Genomic DNA, 21018 nt, shown 5'->3' with positions numbered 1-21018 from the left:
AAATATCGTGGCCATCGGGTAAAACTCTTCTGTCCTGCAAGAATCTTAATCATCTAAAAATGAGTCCTTTTAAAGAACCTTAGTTATTCAGTAAAAGACAGCTTTCCGCAGGCCCGAAAGTTTTTTTATAAATTTTACCCTAAGGCATTTTTTGTGCCAGGTCGGTATTATCAGTCTAGTTTATAAAATATCAAGCTAAAAAATTGGTTAGAAAGTCTCGAACCTTCGTATATTTTATGTTTGTTCAATGAATGAAACATGCAACAATCTCTTTATCGTAATTTAGCTTCCTAAAGTTTTATAACCCTTAAAATAAAAGGGATTGACACAAAACAGAGAATTTTTACCGGAGTGTCGATTTCATTTTTGTTTGCTTTTACAATAACAATGAAGCATGGCTGTCCTCAACGAAGATAAAGTTTTATGAAAATGTACTCACAAAATGACTTCAGATCTGAGTTCTAGGACCTAAGAAGTGATCAAAATCACTTTACTTAGTCTTCACCTAGATCCTTCCCCATAGTCGAATTCGAAGAAAACGATTTTCTCCATACATTTTCCAGGTCAGTCTGAAAGTGACCAAAAAAAATTGTTGCTGAATGACGTTTTTATATTTTTTATCGATAGAGACCATTATTCTGAGCAAAAAATTGTTCTACGGTATGTCTGTAAAAATTTTCGTTTTTTTTATGAAGTAACTATTATGTACCAAATTGTACTGAAATAGGACCTAAGCTAACTTTATAAAAAAAACGAAAATTTTTACAGACATACCGTAGAACAATTTTTTGCTCAGAATAATGGTCTCTATCGATAAAAAATATAAAAACGTCATTCAGCAACAATTTTTTTTGGTCACTTTCAGACTGACCTGGAAAATGTATGGAGAAAATCGTTTTCTTCGAATTCGACTATGGGGAAGGATCTAGGTGAAGATTAAGTAAAGTGATTTTGATCACTTCTTAGGTCCTAGAACTCAGATCTGAAGTCATTTTGTGGGTACATTTTCATAAAACTTTATCTTCGTTGAGGACAGCCGTGGAAGACATTATCAGCCGTTTTAATACCCTATTATCTATTATATTCAGCTTTTTCTGCTGAACGGGGACATCTTGATGCACACACCACAGACGACACTGGTGAGTGCAACTAATATTTCTGAAATACTTCTTTCATCTTTCAAAGAGATTTTTAATTATTTTTTTCGTCTCATTTTAGTTTTAATGTAAAATCCGTTTTTCACAGATCCGATCAAAGCAGTTCTGTTCGAAATTCGCAGTGAGATTGGTGAATTGTCGGGCTTTGTTCGTTCTACTTTCACTGCACGTTACCGGGAATCGGTTAACTCCCACGATAACGTTCATATGCTATTAATCAATCAGAAAGATGAAGCAATCACTCGATTGGAAGCTTCATCGCAAGAACTGCTTCTATCAAATCAAAGCCTAGCGAGCGACAAATCGGATTTAAAGGAACAGAACGATCGACAAACTGAACTAATATATGCACTGCAAAAAGGGATTGAATCTACTTCGAAATTACAACTACAAGCTGATCGAGACCTAACTTCAAGTTTGAATGCAATTGAGTCCATGAAACAAGATATGGAACGGATGCAATCCGAAAAGCATGATTTGCAGCATCAAGCTGATGCGACCAAGCAAGAGCTGTGCCAACTCCGAATCGAAAGCCAGCAGATCATTCAAGAGAATCAAGAATTGCGCAACGAACGACAAGCGTTGAAACAGCAAATAGCACAAATGACATCGCAGGCTGATCGGGATGCCACTTCAACTTCGAGTGTCATTGACAACATGAAATTGGATATGGAACAAATGCAATCCGAAAACCATGACTTGCAGCATCAAGCTGATGCGACCAAGCAAGAGCTGTACCAACTCCAAATCGAAAGTCGGCAGATCATTCAAGAGAATCAAAAATTGCGCGACGAACGACATGATGAAAGTAACAATGCGATGCAAGCATTGAAACAGCAAATAGCACAAAAGACATCGCAGGCTGATCTGGATGCAACTTCAACTTCGAATGTCATTGACAACATGAAATTGGATATGGAACGAATGCAATCCGAAAACAATGACTTGCAGCATCAAGCTGATACGACCAAGCAAGAGCTGTACCAACTCCAAGTCGAAAGTCAGCAGATCATTCAAGAGAATCAAAAATTGCGCTATGAACGTGAACGTGAATTCAATGTGACTGAAGAGATGAAACAGCAAATGGAACGTATGCAAAACGAATATGAATGCGTTAAGAACAACAACAGTAGACTACAGATGGAACTCGAAACCTTGCATCAGGAAACAGACAGTGTAGTTGCCGAGTTAAAATCTTCTTTAGATGAATTGCGTTTGTCGTCCCTGGAATATAAAAGCAAAGCAAGCGTGGAGACACAGACAGAGGTTTTTTTTGAGGTTTGTGAATTAGTTTTCAGAGAAAATTCTCACTTCAAAATGTAAATATATTTTAGGTGGTCAGTCTTACGTCAGCTGACACAGAATCAAATGCCGTTGTCCAAAATAGTACGTACACCGAACAAACAAACGTCTTCACTACTGACAAAAAATCAAATTGTACCGAGCCAAATGGAAATTTCCACCAACAAGTCGTCAATGACCATTCTCAAAATGGAAGCTTTCCATCGAATAACGTTGATAAATCAGACCCCCAACCAGTAAATTTGTTTTTTAAAGGTTAAGCAATCTGCAACTGCAATTTCTAATTTGTTCTTAGGACTTCGAGACGGACGAAATTGTGAATCAATGCCGTCCTTTACTACAAAGCCTTCAATTTGGTTGGATGAAATTTAAGCCTACAAAAAAAGCCAAATTCTTCCCTGCTTTCGTTCATCCAGCGGATGACGATAATATGCAGCGCGCACAAAAAGTTACCTCCGATGGATATGTTTCAAACACAAAGAATCCGTTTTTCGAATTTTCAGAGAATATTCCGGATGCTAAAAAAGGCAGGCCGGAAGTATTGGCGCTAAGAAAGTTCAACGAGAAATTTCGATTTTCTTTTGTTTAACAAGCTAACATTGAACTGTGGTGTGATTATTATTTAAATGCGTCGTTTTTCTGAAAAATAAATTTCGGTTTGTATTTACATGAATTTTAGATCTTTAGACTGGCGACTGTCGACCATTTTGTATAGACTGGCGAGCACTTTGTATCGACTGAAGACCACCTAATATCACCTGGCGAACAGTTCATATCAACTGGCGAACAGTTCATATCAACTGGCGAACAGTTCATATCAACTGGCGAACAGTTCATATCAACTGGCGAACAGTTCACATCAACTGGCGAACAGTTCATATCAACACTTCATATCAACTGGCGAACAGTTCATATCAACTAGCGAACAGTTCATATCAACCGAGATATCAACTGGCGAACAGTTCATATCAACTGGCGAACAGTTCATATCAACTGGCGAACAGTTCATATCAACTGGCGAACAGTTCATATCAACTGGCGAACAGTTCATATCAAAAAAATCAACTGGCGAACAGTTCATATCAACTGGCGAACAGTTCATATCAACTGGCGAACAGTTCATATCAACTGGCGAACAGTTCATATCAACTGGCGAACAGTTCATATCAACTGGCGAACCGAACAGTTCATATCAACTGGCGAACAGTTCATATCAACTGGCGAACAGTTCATATCAACTGGCGAACAGTTCATATCAACTGGCGAACAGTTCATATCAACTGGCGAACAGTTCATATCAACTGGCGAACAGTTCATATCAACTGGCGAACAGTTCATATCAACTGGCGAACAGTTCATATCAACTGGCGAACAGTTCATATCAACTGGCGAACAGTTCATATCAACTGGCGAACAGTTCATATCAACTGGCGAACAGTTCATATCAACTGGCGAACAGTTCATATCAACTGGCGAACAGTTCATATCAACTGGCGAACAGTTCATATCAACTGGCGAACAGTTCATATCAACTGGCGAACAGTTCATATCAACTGGCGAACAGTTCATATCAACTGACGAACAGTTCATATCAACTGGCGAACAATTCATATCAACTGGCGAACAGTTCATATCAACTGGCGAACAGTTCATATCAACTGGCGAACAGTTCATATCAACTGGCGAACAGTTCATATCAACTGGCGAACAGTTCATATCAACTGGCGAGCAGTTCATATCAACTGGCGAGATGTTTATATTGACTGGCAAGATGTTTATATTGACTGACGAGATGTTTATATTGACTGGCGAGATGTTTATATTGACTGGCGAGATGTTTACATTGACTGGCGAGATGTTTATAATGACTGACTCGCTAGTTAATGTTTACATTGACTGGCGAGATGTTTATAATGACTGACTCGCTAGTTAATGTGAACTTCTCACTAGTTGATATTAATTGCTCGATTTTAATAAAGTAAATTGGACAAGAGACCTCGAAAACACTCTAATTTTATTATTTTTTTAGGGACCGTCCTCAAACTTTTGCATATAAAAGATAGGTCCTCGAACACATATTATAGAACTCATATCTACTTTCTTCAGCAAAGTAGTAGGGAAAGTTGTGGCGATCATTTTGATGAATAGAACGTAGGGTCATCGAGACGAGGAAAAGGTTCAAAATGGCGACCGAAATTTACATAAAATTTTTTTTATTGGCTATCGATATCGATAGATCTACACTCGGATATCATTTTGATGAATAGAGTGCAGCCTAAATTTCGGGTTAAGAGCCCAAAACTTCTAAAATGAATGATATCCCAACCAAAATCTCTTCGAGAAAAGTGTGACGCAGTCTTTGAGGTCCAATTTCTAAAATGAATGATATCGCTAGCTAGAGTTGACGCTTTCAGCTTCGTTACGCAAAAATTAAATTTTACGCCCAATTAGTTCAAACAAGCTGGCTTAGTTTTCTTCATCATCTGCCAAATAATTTTTACCAAGAACAAGGCATCAGAACAGTCGGAGCGTTAGGAACTCATTTTTTTGCCAATTTCCTATTCGGTATTCAATTACCTCTCTGCGAGCAGTCTTTTTTTTTTGCTTTGAATAAATTTTAAAGAATTACACCTCTCAAATTAAGTAAAAACTAGCAAAATCGGATGAGATTTACTCGATTTTTGTACAAAAAACACTCAGGGCCCAGTAGCAGCCTTTAGCCCAATGACCTAATTCTAGAACTTTTTCCACAACACGCTATTCGGTGTGCAAGTACCTGTCAGATTAAACAAAAATAGGAGAAATCGGATGAATTTTACTTCATTTTTACCGATTTATATCGTTTTTAATAAAATCCAATATGAAATAGTACGACCACTCTGCATTCGTCAATACCTTTTAAACAAACAAGGCATCAGAACAGTCGGAGCGGTTGCTGCGACTGAGCCCCGTACGACCCGTAAACCTATTTTGCCCAAAATCATTATACGTCCGTAGCCCTAATAAGGGGCCGTTCATAAATGATGTCCGCGGCTAGGGGGAGGGGGAGTATGCTCAAACCGGACGGTGTTGGACGGGAGGGGGAGATGGGGTCATAATTTTCGGACATCTTACAAAATGCAGGTGGAAATGGATAATGGCACAAGAGATTATGAAACGCAATGAAGTACAAAATCTAATTTGAAATTTATTTCCGAACTCAGATCTAACGAAGTAAGTAGCTAAATATTGTTTCAGGAAATTTGTGTTTTGCCTTCTGTCTAGGATGTGATTGTCGTTGGTATGTTAAATCAGTGTGATGAATCTTTTTGGATCTGATGTTCTAAAGAACTCATGACTCATGAGTGGACACCATAGATCTGTACACTAAATTGTACAAAGCTTATTGTATTACACATCCTAGAAAAAATTTGTGAATGTTGTTTTGAAGAGGGGGGGGGGGTGTACGAAAACGGACGTCATTTTATAGGGGGGTAACTGAAACAGATGCAATTGGACGGAAGGGTACGGGGGGTCTAAAATCTACCAAAAGTAGTGGACGTCATTTATGAACGGCCCCTAAGCCCGTAACCCTTATTCGTCCGTTATCAAAATGCTTCCGTAATCTTATTGCGTACTTGACATTATTGCCTGTTTTTGCAAATTAACTATAAGTGTTCATCTTTAAAATTGCGCTTAGCGCAATTACAAAAGCCCGTACGAAGTACTTCTCAAGTATAAAACAAAAGTTTACGATGTAATTTTAAGAATCCGAATTTACAATTTTTTTTACCAATTTTCTTTCGGTGTTGAATTATCTGACCGATCAGAATCGACTCCGTATTTTTTCAACGAAATCCGTTGAACCTCATCCATCGACTCGTCGCTTGGTAATTGAGATTGATATGAACGGCAAACTCCATTTCGCGACTTATCGGCGAATGCTGACGAGAGTCCAGCATCGATATGTCGTTTGGTGATCGAGAGCGACTCGAAGCATGAGAACCTGTGTATTCATGTGTACGCGAATGTGGGGGAACTGTGTTAACATCCAAAAATTTTCAGGAAAATCTTTAAAAATCGACAATTTGTACTGGGGTGATAATATATCTCTGTGCAGAGCCGTTTTATATTCTCACCCAATTTTTCTCCATACATTTGTTCGTGGGTGATAATATAAATAGGCGCAGAGCATAAAAATATTATCCCCCAATTTGGGTGATAATATTTTTTTTCTCCTGCCAGTTTTTATATTATCACCCACGAACAAATGTATGAAGAAAAATTGGGTGATAACATAAAACGGCTCTGCACAGAAATATATTATCACCCAAGAACAAATGTATGAAAAATATTAGTCTAGTCAATTGTGCATCGTCTTTAAGACATGCACAATCAGTCTAATTAATTGTGCATCGTCTCAGGTATATGCACACTTAGACGTTTCAATTGTGTATTGTCTTGGATACATGTACCAGTACTCTGTGCATACCTCTGAGACGATGCATTATTTATTTCTAGAAAATAAATTTGCTGCATCTGCCTAATTTAGGGGAAAATAATTTTGGGTGTTAATATAGTTCCCCCGCGAATGTGATGTAGATCTTGACCGAACTGTGAAAAATTAAAAGACGTTGAAATCATTGTCTGACAATAGATAATTGTTGAACATTACAGACTGGATCGCGCGGAGGAGTTTGTTTGAATCCAAGCTCTTGCCCATAAACACCATCGAGGGCCTCCAAGTTACATATAGACATGATTATTTGTTCGTAATCGGTCAGCACGTATGGACAAGGAGGTCCCCCACCAGTTTTTGTTTTGTACTGCCGGATCTGCATAAATTTTGTCCTGTCAGATTTTTTAGATCACGCCAGCAGTTTTTCCACGGCTCACTTGAGGGCCCGTGAAATTAAGGTCCACGGCCGTATCCAGCTGGGGCGCAGGGGGAGGGATTGCGCCCCTGGAGGGTTAGTTTTTTTAATTTTGCCCATACAAAACTTATTTTTGTGTTTTTTTTTTGTTCTAGCGCCCCTTTTGACTTTTTAGGCTGGCTACGGCCCTGTTAAGATCGTTTTTAATCTTAATCCACAAATCTTCTTTGACATGCGTTCCATTAATCGAAGTGAAACGGCCAAACAGCGTAACATAGTTTCGCGACATTAAGTCGAATAGCCGCAGTTTCTGTCGTTCATTTATTCTTCCCTAAATAAGCACGAAAATATACTAAGAACGGAACAGAAGGAACTATTATAGATATTATATTCTTACGTTGTGCGACATTTTTAATTATTATTATCGTTCATCTCCAAAAACAATTAAATAACTGACGATGACTTCAATTAAAACAATTATTATGTCTGCTACGATTACGCATCGAAATTTATTTTGTTGACGCCAACATCATTGCTACGACATCTGTCGAAGAATAGCTGAACGTTTTTCTTTCGGTAGAAAACGATTCTTTTTTATATAGAAAAGAGTATTTTCTATGTAGGAAACTGCAGCCGTAATTCCACCCCTGGTAAAATGAAGTGAATTTTTATAATTTGACTCGAAAACGGGTGCAAGTTTTTGAAATCAAAAGAAAAAGGCCGGTGCTATTTGCATTCCTAGGGTTGTAGGCTATTCGCACGCCCGTGCGAATAGTCATTTCTGTGGTTGTAGGCTATTCGTACGCCGCGTGTGAATAGTCTTTCTTACGGTTGTTGGCTATTGGTACGTGCGTGCGAATAGCCATTGCTACAGGTGTGGACTATTGGGACGTGCGTGCGAATAGCATATTCCACGGATTGCTTCGCGTCCGAATAGCCTACCGATGTAGGATATGCTCTCTAAATAACACAATTACTGAACATACTGGAAATCACACGTTTCATTCGCGTACAATATTACTTTTCTTTTGGCAAACACAGTTTAATCTTATTTGGTTAATTTTATGAAGAAAGTGTTATTGCGGAGTGTTACTGAGTATATTAGGTATTAAAAAAATGCGTCAGAAAATTATAAAGTACGCATCATGCAGATACTATTCATTGTAATTGAAGAATTGAATCGAATACATTGACACATAAACACTCTCGGAAAGAGTTTTATTATTGTGTTGAAAAACGAATCTGTGTAGCGTGCAAGATGGAGAACATCATATTTAACGTAAATACAGAGTTCGATAATTTTGAACAAATTCTGGCTGCTAAAGAAAAATACGAACGAGAGAATAAAGTTATTTTAGTTGTTCGTGATAACCACAAACTAAAAGGTGATAGTGATATTGTTAGACAATGTATTTATGATCGTTTGTCCTTACAATGTAAAGCTGGCAAAGAAAGACGAACCCAAAGCAAGGGTATTCGATTGTCATCAACGTTCAAAAAAAATTGTCCAATGAAGGTGATTTTATTTACTAATTCACTTTTTTAAAATGAATTTGTTTTGAAAATGTCATGTGTGTTTCTCACATCTTCAAACAGATTAACATCATTTTCAGGAACAATAAGCTCAAAGTGTCATTTACAAATATGACACACGATAATCACCAGTTAAACGAACAAACTTTTAACCATTACCCTGAAAATGTTCGGTTGTCACCAGACGAAGAAGAAAAGCCAAGACAATGTTGCTGTCGGGTGGTAAGAAGGCGAAGATAAAGGCGAACTTGATGTTACAACGTATTGAAAAGGGCATTCACGTGCCGGTCATGCTGAAGGCAATCCACAATTTATCGACGAAAAGTCGATTGGGAAAAGAGCAACTTCACGATGGAGAGATTGAGCTTGAAAAGCTTTTAAATTGCATGCTCCGAGTGCCTGGGGCTGTAATAGAAGTGCTACGCGATGAGAAATTAGTCTTCCGTCTAAAAGAAAATCAGTCGGCCGACCCAAGGGTTCATCGAATACGGTGATCGGAGCAAAACGAATGGGGACAAGAAGGTCGATTAACAAGAATAAGGTAAATTAAGAAGGAACGTTGCCATACAATTTGATTTTAATCCATTTTATTTACACAGTTATTTGGGCCTCCGAAAGAATTGGTTCAACCCCTGAGATCTGAACGAATTCGAAAGAAGCTACAAATTGATGGCAGGTCTGAAGTGGCTTCCAATGCGAAAAAGTCGCGCGAATAGATGGTACAACTATCGAAAGTTGTTTATTTATATATTCCTGACAATTAGTTTTTCTTTCTTTCACAGACTATGATTTTTTGAAAAGTTTGAAACATTAAATTTTTTTAAAAAAATTCCTGGGTGTTCAGTATGAAAAGAGATGAAATTAACGTCCGAATAGCCAATAACAGCAGAAATGACTCTTCGCACGCGCGTGCGAATAGTCAAGAACAATAGCAACGACTATTCGCACGCGCGTGCGAAGAGTCATTTCTTCCTTCTTCCTTCTTAATTTACCTTATTCTTGTTAATCGACTTTCTTGTCCCCATTCGTTTTGTTCCGATCACCGTATTCGAATCCTTTGAACGTATATTGGCGTCGCTGTACGAATATTGCCATTTGCCGTTTGTAATGCTGGATGCGATGTAATACTGTTTTGTCCACCTCAATGCACATATTTCAGGAGCGAACATATTCATATCATTTTCTTTACGGAATTTGAAGATATGTCTACACGGTAAATTCATTCTCAAATGAAACCCACAAGAACATTTCGATCTCGAAACGGTACGTCCATGATCACTTGAAGCCGTATTTACATTAATCGACACAAAATTCACTTGTTGTATCAATTCAAATTCACCGTGAATTTTCCAAAATATGAATGGAGTAAAAAAGGCATGATAACTTGCCAAGGACTCATCTTCAAACTGAATTCTTTGAGTTCGCATATCGTTTCGTACGACCTTTATATCTTTTTCGGAAGTCAGCACGGCTAGAGATGTGGAAACGTTTTCAAAAAATGAAAGCAAACCGGCATTACGATTATTTATCATTTTCAACTTTTGGTTCATTGATTCACTTCTATTATTTGTATTTTTGTTAAATTCTTTACTTTTTATTAAAGGAAAATGCGCAAAAAAAGACTGCTCACAATAATGACGCAGCCAGTAAAAAAGCGATCTTTTCTAAAATTAAATTTACAATAAATAAAAATCATCTATCCTGCTTTTCCCTAATGTGCCCAAAATACAGGCAGCATTTCCACGTTGGATAGCGATTGAAATTCGTTGCAAAAGATAGTCCTTTGATCTAACCTCACCAGTTGCCTTTTTCATTAATGATCCCAATTTGTCCACAAATTTCTTCGTTTCAGGACCCATGCAACCTAATGTCTCGAAAGCAAGCGGAGTGAATAAATAATTTTGCTTTAATTTCATATAATGATTATGTTTATGCCTCTCCGCTCTGTCAGCAATTGACCGTGCTTTCTTTGATGAATCGGTAATATAGGATGCAGCCATTGTATCTCTCACAGTTACATCCCACAACAATGATCTACCATGACTCCATGGTATCAAAGTCACTCCATCAGGTCTTTTACCATCATCTCGTGAGATACCAGGTGGCTGTATTATGTTAGGAATACCTGCACTAGAAAAACCATGAGAGAAAATCATATTCATACTGTCATGTCTAGCGAATTTTCCTTCTGCACATTTAGCACATGATAGACCATGTAAACCATCCTTTGCAACAATCTCACCACAAACACATTTATGTTCTTCACATAATTGAGAACCTAGTCGAAGACCAACAGCAATTCTAGAGGTGTTATTATCCAGTAACAATCCCAATTGACTCGATGGAACCACTTGCAGCCACTTTGAAGATTCTTTAGTCGATGACGCAAGTAGTCTGGCACGAGTCTTAAGATCACCAGATTCGAACATCTCATTAAATTGATGCTTGATCTTAGGTAGGTCCCAATTTCTTTGTTCTTTTCTCAATACCTCATTTTCTGGAATAAATTCAATTGGAATTTCAGAAATAAATTTTAAAATTTCTTCATCAATAATTTCTAGACCAAACTTCTGAAGTATCATGTTAGATAAATTTGATGAAGAATAAATAGAAGACAAATACGCTGGTACTGCTAGCTCCTCAACTCTTCGAACACCCAAACCACCAAATGACAACGGAAAAGAAGCCTGATCCCACGATGAACCTTCTACTCTAGTATTCGTAATAGCTTCTAATGTTGATCGAAAAATTTCGTCAACAGCCTTAAGACTATCCGACAACAAATAAGCTTCAGAAGCACGCAACAAATAACTGAATCTACAACTACTCAAAGACTTCCTGAACACACACAAAGCAGGATGAACATCCATCAATCTCAACCTGTCACACATCAACTTAATCTCTTGCATCTTTGACGAAAACATCTTTTTTAGACCAGACTCAAATATCGGGGCACCTAACATCTCTAGAGACGACTCATCAACCTTTTTAATACCCGGCAACAAGGCCGATATCTCAGCATACATACAAGCCTCTTCATCAGGAGTCGCATTAATGAAGAAAACCTCACACTTACTAGAATTCAACCGTAGCCCTGAAACCTCATAAAACGACAAAACATTCTGAATATCAACTAGAATTGTTGATAATTCATCACCAATACAACCATCATCTAAATACCAACCATTAAACCTAGACAAAAGAGAATGAGTCATCTTCATAATTCCTATACAGAAACCCGGCGGACCTAATGGATCTCCTTGTTGAAATCCTCTCTGCGACAAAAAAGGGTCGTCAAGAAAATAAAGATTCGAATGAAGCCTATACGCTTGCTGCAACAAAGGCAGCAACTCAGGACAAATGTCCTCCACTTCACCTGACATAAACTTCCTGAAAAGCATGTTAAAAGCATTCTCAAAATCAAACTTGACTAAAGCCATCGGCTTACCATGCCTAGCCTTACAAAACCTACGTACCGAATGAACCAAAGCCTCAGCACCTCCTTTTACACCGAAACCAAACTGAACGGGTTTCAACTTCTCTACTAACACATCTCTAACCTTAAAATTCGAAATCTTTCCCGCCATGCGCCTCCAAACAAGGCCAACTGCTATCGGCCGCACATCGCTCTCTCCCTTATTAAGAGCAGTTAAAGAAGCACCAAAAAAAACTTTTGACACATCATTCTGCACTTTACCTGACCGAACAACATCCATCAATGAACAAATCGCCTTCAATAAACGATTTGCTGAATCGCCACAAGTAAAAGATATAAGATCTTTCAAATGTCTAGGCCGCATTCCCCCAATTCCTCCGGACGAGCTCAAAGGAAAACTCCTAATTGCACGAACAACTTCATTCACCGTAGTGAGACCTATATCGACATCTACCTCCACCTGCTCAAAAACGTCACCATTATCAACCGGGTGCTTAGCCTGCAACTTAACTGCTGTCTCAACTGTTTGAGGGGCTACCGACTCACTAGAACACAAAACTCTAACCGCACCCTTAATATCGCCCTCACTCACCTTCCTGGTCGCAGTCTTAACTACAATACTATCTCTATCAACAGCCTCTTTCAAACTAAACGGAACCCCTCTAGTTTCCAAAACAACCATCAAGGCTTCATTCAAGTCTACACAATCCTTAAAAAACCTAACGTTTGACCTAATCTGATTCACCCCATCTTTCCCTTTGGATTTACTACTAAGAACGATATACGGGAAAGCAATTAATCTCATCCACGATCGAACATCGTTCTTCATTACCAAAGTTTCAATAGCTTCAGTAAGCTCCTGACACACAACAGTTCTAACCGACTTCTGTATGATACGAGTCAGCGGAACCGACAACCTACACTGATTAAGAAGCCGCCCAAAGTCACCCAAGGCACCAGAAATATCTCGTTCTATAACAGAGATGCTCCCCTGCGAACAAGCGTCAGCCTTTACAACACGCTTATGCACCTTCATATGAATTTTTAGTCCTCGGCTATTCTTCGCCAAAAAACCACAGACCTCACATGAAACTCTGTCACCAGAACTTTCCTCTAAAAAAACCTCCGAGGGACTGTCCTTCACCTTATCTTTACACTTCCTACCAAGACGCTGCCTACCCGACCTTTCACTACTACATTCAGCAACACCTAAACCACACAACCCACGGCACCGTTCGGCTAAGCAATACCAACTTCCTCCATCATTACCTTCATCCAACATCAAACTACATAATTTATGAAAATACTTGTTACATCCCTTGCACACTATCCAATCGTCATTTTCAACGTTTTGCATATTATTGTTGACCAAACAATAACAAACATAATCTGAATCGCCAGACATTCCACCAGACGCCTGTCCCATATTTTTTTTTTTGGCTGTACAAATATGCGTGCAGAATAATCCAGAGGAAAAATTCAATGACCAGCAAGAAAAATTCCACCAAAATTCAAACGTAATTTGTTCAGCATAAGTTCTTACAACAGCCAAACAATAAAACTGTTTTATTGAAGCACAATTGTTAATTAAAATTCAATTTTATTAAAATATTTAGCAGAGCAGAAATTTTTAACGTCTTTCGTTCGCACTGCCTACTTAGAGAATTTGTATCATTTACATAATTCGAAAAAGTGTTTCGAGCGAACAGGCACCACTCATTTCTTATATTGTGCCAATTTGTGTTAAAATAATCTGTAACTCCCTCTAGTTTCACGTCACATAAGTTTTTGTATTCTTTCGAATATTCGTCCTCTGATATCGAAGCACAACCGTTGCAAAATGTTCAATGCTTTTTCTCTTTGATTGGTAGTTATGTTTCGTTTTATTGCAGATATTTCACGGTTGAATGTTCTTAAGACATGAAACAAGCATATTTGCATTACGACACCGACAAACTTTTCTTGATACACAACACGATCGGCAAAATTCTTATCACCAATAACACATTTGACCTTCTGCCAATTCAAATTGTATTTTTTAAAACAGTCCAATACAAACTCAATAACCACTCGCGATTCACTTTTACAAATACTTAAACTGGCGATTTCTGTTACTCCGTTGCCGTCAACAATCGATTGGATGAATAAAGGCATTTCTCCATTATTAAGCCGGTATGTAGCGTCAAACAGTAGCAATTCTGGATAATGATAAACATTGCAAGCATTCCTGAATCTTGAAAGAATATGCAATTATGTTCATTGTTCTCATCGCATGGCGATGATACCAACAGTCACGAACAGCATTTGGTCGATTGGCAATATTCTCGACCAATTGTGGTCGATGTGTTGATCGACATTGCATTGATGAAGACGTTGTGGATGCGCCTTGATGACAAATCGGTTTCTGTCGTTCATGTGAATTTGGCCGGGCTGATTGAGCAACTGCATTGCGAGCCAATGTAATTCGATTATGCACTGAAGGTTGAGTCGGTTGGCGAACCAGATTCACTGGTTGGTTTCGTTGATGAAGGACCAGCTGCATGCAATTGACGTGTCGGGTTTGCTGGTTGATGCGGTTGGATAACCGGAACGAGCGTTTGTTCAAAGGTTAAGACCTGGTTCAATAAATGTCGGTTTGTTCCGTTATCGTTGCGCAACTGATTAAGTTCGGGTGCGTGCTATCCTCCCAATCTGATGTATTCTCGGCAGATAGTTTTGATTTGTCCATGTTGCACAAAAACTGAATTATCGATTGAATTTTTGTTTTTTTTATTTATTTTTAGGGTCTTAGTTGTGTACTTCACAAGTTCAATAACTGAATAGGACGATTAATAGGAAAGCGGCTGTATATATGGGATTATTTTGGTATGTTTACTGGGGTCAAAAAGGTTTTTAATTTTAATCTAGTCAACATACTATTTGTAACATGCAAAATTGGTCATGATCGTAGTTAATTTATTTAACACAGATACCAAATGTCAAGTGGAATGCGTGGAACGCGAGTGCTTGGAGAAACAGCGACTGCTACGCAATTGACATCTGATTGATTTTTTGTTGATTTGTTGGTTTTGTCGAGTGCTTTTCAATTTTAACATTTTCTTTCGCTTTGGTGTAACAAGGACTGAAACAGCTTCTAGTTTTGTGTTAAAATTGTTTCAAAGTCTTCTAAATTTTATAGGTTTGAGATGTGTTCGTTTATAATAAGCTCTAATTTGGCCGTTAAATCGTGAATTTTGCTTTGTGTTTGAGTGATTTGTTTCCGTACAGAACTCATTCTGTTCTTTTCTTTTTTAAAAGAAAAATTTAATTAATTTGATAATACAGTAGGCAAAGTATCTAAATTAATAATTTTCCATTAATTCGTCACAACTTTTAATTCATAATTCAATCCTGAAAATTCTTCAATCTAAAAAGACACTGCCCGAAATTGTTTCATTTATTCGATTCAATAAATTGTTTACAAGATGCTTCAATTGATAATTTTTATAAATTTCGAATAAGGAAAGTGCTCTTAAAATCAACAAATCGAAAATAAACGAGCCGTCAGAACAGTCGGAGCGTTTGCTACGACTGAGCCCCGTACGAACCCGTACATCTACTGCGCACGTGACCCTAGTTCGTCCGTCGCCATACTTTGCCGTAAGTCCACTGCGCCCGTAAACGTCGGTAAAGTAAAATTCTTATGAAATTTGTACGTCTTAAAAATTGCGCAATTACGAAGCCCCGTACGATGTTCCTTTCAAACGTAACTCAAATTTAAAATTGACCTAAAATTTTCTCAGTCCTATATTAACCTATATTTACCTATAAATAAACAATTTACTGATAAATATGCTAGTATATAGCTCAAAATAACTATCTCTACCGTTATACAGCTCAATATAGCTGTATATATTTATAAATAGATATCCATATTTGGGATCCTTGAAACACCAAACACACGTAACTATTCTTCAAATTTTCGTATTATACGTGGTTCGCGGTACACCGTGCAATTGAGTCAAACTCAAAGGGGGCTGAGCCAATTAAAACTCTTTTTTTATTTTAAATTGCACTTAAAAATTATTTATTTTTCCTTTTTTTTGTCAGGTTTTATGGCAGAGCTCTTCATGTGCTTTTTCGAAACAAGGCTCCAAAACCACCCATTATTTCCACGTTTCTATCGACGATTTATCGACGACACGTTTGTGATCCATAACAAGAGAAAATTCGACGCATTCAGAAAGTTGTTGGAAGATGAGATGGACAAGGTGAAGAAAGGAGCCATACGTTTCACCATCGAAAGGCAATCAGACGAACAGAAGCTCCCTTTTTCGAACGTGATGTGCGAAATCGTCGACGGTCAAGTGAGAGTAGATGTCTACCGGAAGCCAACCAAAACTATGAGACTAATCACCAGCGATTCTTTCCACGATATGAAACACAAAATGGCAGCATACCATTCGATGGCGGACTTATGGTTAGCCTTCCATTGAACGAAGAACAAATTGAGAGAGAGAAAACAAAGATCCTAGAGATAGGCCGTGTCAATGGGTTTAAGAATGGAGCTGTCAACGAAATCATTGAGAAACACATCAAGAAAAAACAAAAAACACCGCAACGAGTTTACGAAAAGCACGAAAAGCCTGCCGAACCGCCCAAACGAGTCAGTTTCCGTTATTACCCTAAAGTAACGAAAATGTTGAAACCGGTATACAACAGATTCGACATTGCACTGGTCCACAGAAACGAAGGTTCGTTAAAAGACTTGTTGGGTACTATCAAAGATGCTCCGTTGGATTTGCACAAGTCAGGTATTTACAAAATACAATGTGGGTGCTGTGGCAGAGAATATTTTGGTATGACAATCCGCAAATTATTCGTAAGGTTCAACGAGCACATAAAATCAGCCAATTGGAAACAAAAAACGGCTGTTGGTAAGCACATATTCATGACCAAACATGAAATCGACATTAGTGACATAAAACTCGTACAACCCGTCAAACCTTCTCTGGCAGGTAGAATACTACGAAGCGATACACATTCATAAGCACAAACACGAAAACCTACTCAACGTAGATGACGGCAATGTAAAATCGCCTTTGTTAAATCTGTTTGTATTAAAGAGACGAATTGATGAGAGAGTCATTGATTTGACTGTAGAAACGCCTGATACCAGCATGAGTGAGATTTTCTATGACTTTTACATGTATGGCGAACTTATCTAGTCGAAAGTTTTTGTAAAGTTTGTTTACATTTATGTTAGATATAGATTTTTTTTTTTTTTTCAAAAACACCTTTATTGGTATGAATAGTACAATCTTAGCTTGACGTTAATTTATTACTACTGATGAAGTGTACTAATTTCTTTACGAATGCATCGAAATTAGTAAAACGTGAGTGGGTTGACGATCCATTGACCGGGCCCAAATGAAGTGTTCGGATTCCTCATCACGTCAATTCGTGTGGTTTGAGTCGGTTCAGCCTCCTTACTTCGCTTGTGATGTCGAGCAGGAGAATGGCTTCTATGTTGGTGTGGTTTAACAGCCTCGTTTCGTGTTTGATGGCATATTCTCGAATTACTTCGGCTACCCATTTTATTTCTAGATCTCTGTGTATTTCTTTGTTCGTCACAAAACGGTATGCGTTGGTGATCATTCGTAGAAATTTGTTTTGGCATGTTTGGATGACTTCGATGTTTGATTTTTTAGCGCAGCCCCAGAGTGCTGCACCGTACATCCAGATCGGTGCTAATATTGATTTGTAGATCAATCTCTTGCAATACAGGTTCAGTTGTGAGTTGTATCCAACTAGCCAGTACATTTGTCTTGATTTCAGTTTAATTTGTTGTGCTTTCTGTTTCACATGATGTTTCCAGTTTAATTTGTTGTCCAAATTTAGTCCCAGATATTTTGCTGACTCTGCCTGTGGAACTGGATTTCCATTTAGGAAGATGCGGAGATTGCTATTTATGTGACGCAATGCGAAAGTGATGTGATTAGATTTTGACTCATTGAGTTTTATTTTCCAATCGATGGTCCACTGATTTATTTTATCCAATGATTCTTGCAGTTTTTTAACAGCCTCACTATGAGATGAATCCGTTGCCATAATCGCTGTGTCATCAGCGAATGTGCCAATGAAAGAGTTCTCTGAGACGGGTATGTCGGCAGTGTATATCGTGTAAAGGAGAGGAGCTAGTACGCTTCCTTGTGGTACACCTGCCATGATTGGATAGTAGTTGGAATAAGTTTCTTCGTCTTTCACTCGGAATTTCCTTTCCGACATATATGATTCAAGCAATTTACAGTAGTTTTCTGGAAGTATTTTGCTCAATTTGTAAATGAGTCCTTCGTGCCATACTTTATCAAATGCCTGTGATACATCTAGAAATGCTGCTGGACAGTATTCCTTATTTTCGAATGCTCTTTCAATTGTAGTAGTCAATCTATGAATTTGCTCTATTGTTGAATGTTTGTTTCTAAAACCAAATTGGAAATCAGGGATATTCACAAAAGGTTTTATACGTTTGATCAGTAGTTTCTCGAAAATTTTTGAGATTGTTGGTAGGAGAGAAATTGGTCTATACGATGTAACTTTCTCAGCTGGCTTGTCGGGTTTTCTCAACATAATTACTTGTGCAATCTTGAAGCTCCCTGGTACACACTTCAATTTTAGACAGGCGTTGAAAATATATGTGATCATATACATGGCTTGTTTTGGCAGTTCTTTGAATACTCCTGGAGCAATCTCATCTACTCCTGGTGCCTTTTTTTTGTTTAGCTTGTCAATTTCCGTTGCGATTTCATGCGGAGTTATTTTCTTAATTTTTTTGTATGGTTGATATAATTTTGTTGTATCAACGTTCGATTGTATCTCGTTGGGTTGAAACACTTCTGCTAGGTATTTTGCAAAATATTCCGTTTTTTCGCTATCCTTCCTTATCCATTTTCCATTAGAGTCTTTGATAGGTTGGTTTTGTACGCACGGTCGCTTGAACTTTCTTGTAGCTTTCCATAATGAATAATCATTTTCCTTACCCGATCCCAAATTACTCAGGTATTTGTCTAAACATTTTTGTTTATGCAGTTTTATGAGTTTGTTGACTTTGTTGCTTATGTGGTTGAAGTAATTTTTGTCATTCCGATTTCTGGTTCTATGCCAGTATCTCCGTGCTTTCCTTCTTTCTTTGATTAAGTCTCTTATCTCGGCTGGATAATTTACTTCTTGAATGGGCTTTGGTTTTAGTTTCGGAGTTGCTTTTCTTGCTGCATCTCGAAGCAGGCTGATGAATTTTTCACACTGAAGATCAACTTCCTGTTTTGTTTTTAGGCTGACGTTTAAGTTTATTGACTCTTCCACCAATTTCCTGAAGAAGTTCCAATCTGTGTATTTATTAGTGAGATTTTCCTTTTTGTTTTTTAGTACAACTGATGCATTGAGGGTCAATAGAACCGGCGTGTGATCTGATGTTAGATCAACAATGTTTTCCAGTTCCACGTTGTTTGTTGAGATTCCTTTAGAAATGAAGAGGTCCAGTAAATCCGGTATTTTTTTCGGGTCTGCGGGCCAATATGTGGGCCGTCGTGCAGAGTGGTAGGTACAGTTTTCCTTTTTAATTGCGTTCAGCAGACCGTTACCTTTAACAGGAGTTATTAGTCTCGATCCCCATGCTGTGTGTTTGGTGTTGAAATCTCCTCCGATGATGAATCGTTGTCCCATTTTTTTGAAGATTTCATTCCATTGTAGATATGTAGGTGTTTGTTTTGGAGGGCAGTAAGCTGCTGCAATATTCACATCCTGATTGTTGAAGTGTATAGTTATAATATTTGCTTGGATAAACTTTTCTCGTATATCTTCTTGTTTATGGTGTTTTATATTATTCTTAATAATAATTGCTGATCCACCCCTCGCTCTATCGCTAGGATGAGTAGTCCAGTGAATTTCATAACCATATAATTTTAGGAAGCTTTTGTCTGTAAAATGTATTTCAGTGATCAGTGCTATATCTATATTTCTTCTAAAAAAAAAAAAAAGTTGGCAATTCAAACATTGAGGAATTGCTTTAACTTTTCTTGGTGCTTCTACTGCGATTTTACAGTGCATCAAATATTTGAGATCATATATATCTTTGTTATTAATGCTTTGTTTAATTTCAACCATGAATAATGGAAATTTTTTCACGATTGTTTTTCCTTCGTTGTTTTTAATTTTTTTGATTATATCGGTTGTCTTGAGGACTTCGTGTCCTAATTTGGTTAACTCAGTAGTAACGTCCTGCTCGTCGCAAGTGGGGGGGAGGCCTCTAATTACTACACGGAAGCTTCTTTCGCTTTTCAGCTGATAAGTGTGGTATACGATGCCAGCTAAATCTCCTTCTTCTGACACTTGTTCTTCTAGAATTTTTTTAATATTCCTGTACTCTTTTTCATTCTCTACTGTGATTTTTATATCGTTTGCTGAAGTAGCTTTAAATTTGGCTGAGCTAGCACTAGCAATGATTTTTACACTAAATGTAGAGAAATTTTTCACATTGCTCACGTTGATCGGCGGCGGTAGTGGAGGTTTCTCATTTTTAATAGGTTTTTCTTTTGTTGTTGCATCACTCGTCGAGCCTTTGGAATCCGTTTCCATTGGCTTTTTAAATTTCTTCCGTCTTTTGCTAGATTGACGTTTGAAGCTATTAGGATCAATTTCCTTTTCTAACTCACTTTCATCTGTTGTGTATTCCACATTATTTATGACGACTGAATTTTCT

The sequence above is a fragment of the Bradysia coprophila genome, unplaced genomic scaffold (genome assembly GCF_014529535.1).
Source record: "Bradysia coprophila strain Holo2 unplaced genomic scaffold, BU_Bcop_v1 contig_94, whole genome shotgun sequence".
NCBI lineage: Eukaryota > Metazoa > Arthropoda > Insecta > Diptera > Sciaridae > Bradysia > Bradysia coprophila.
This window is presented reverse-complemented; position numbering follows the sequence as displayed.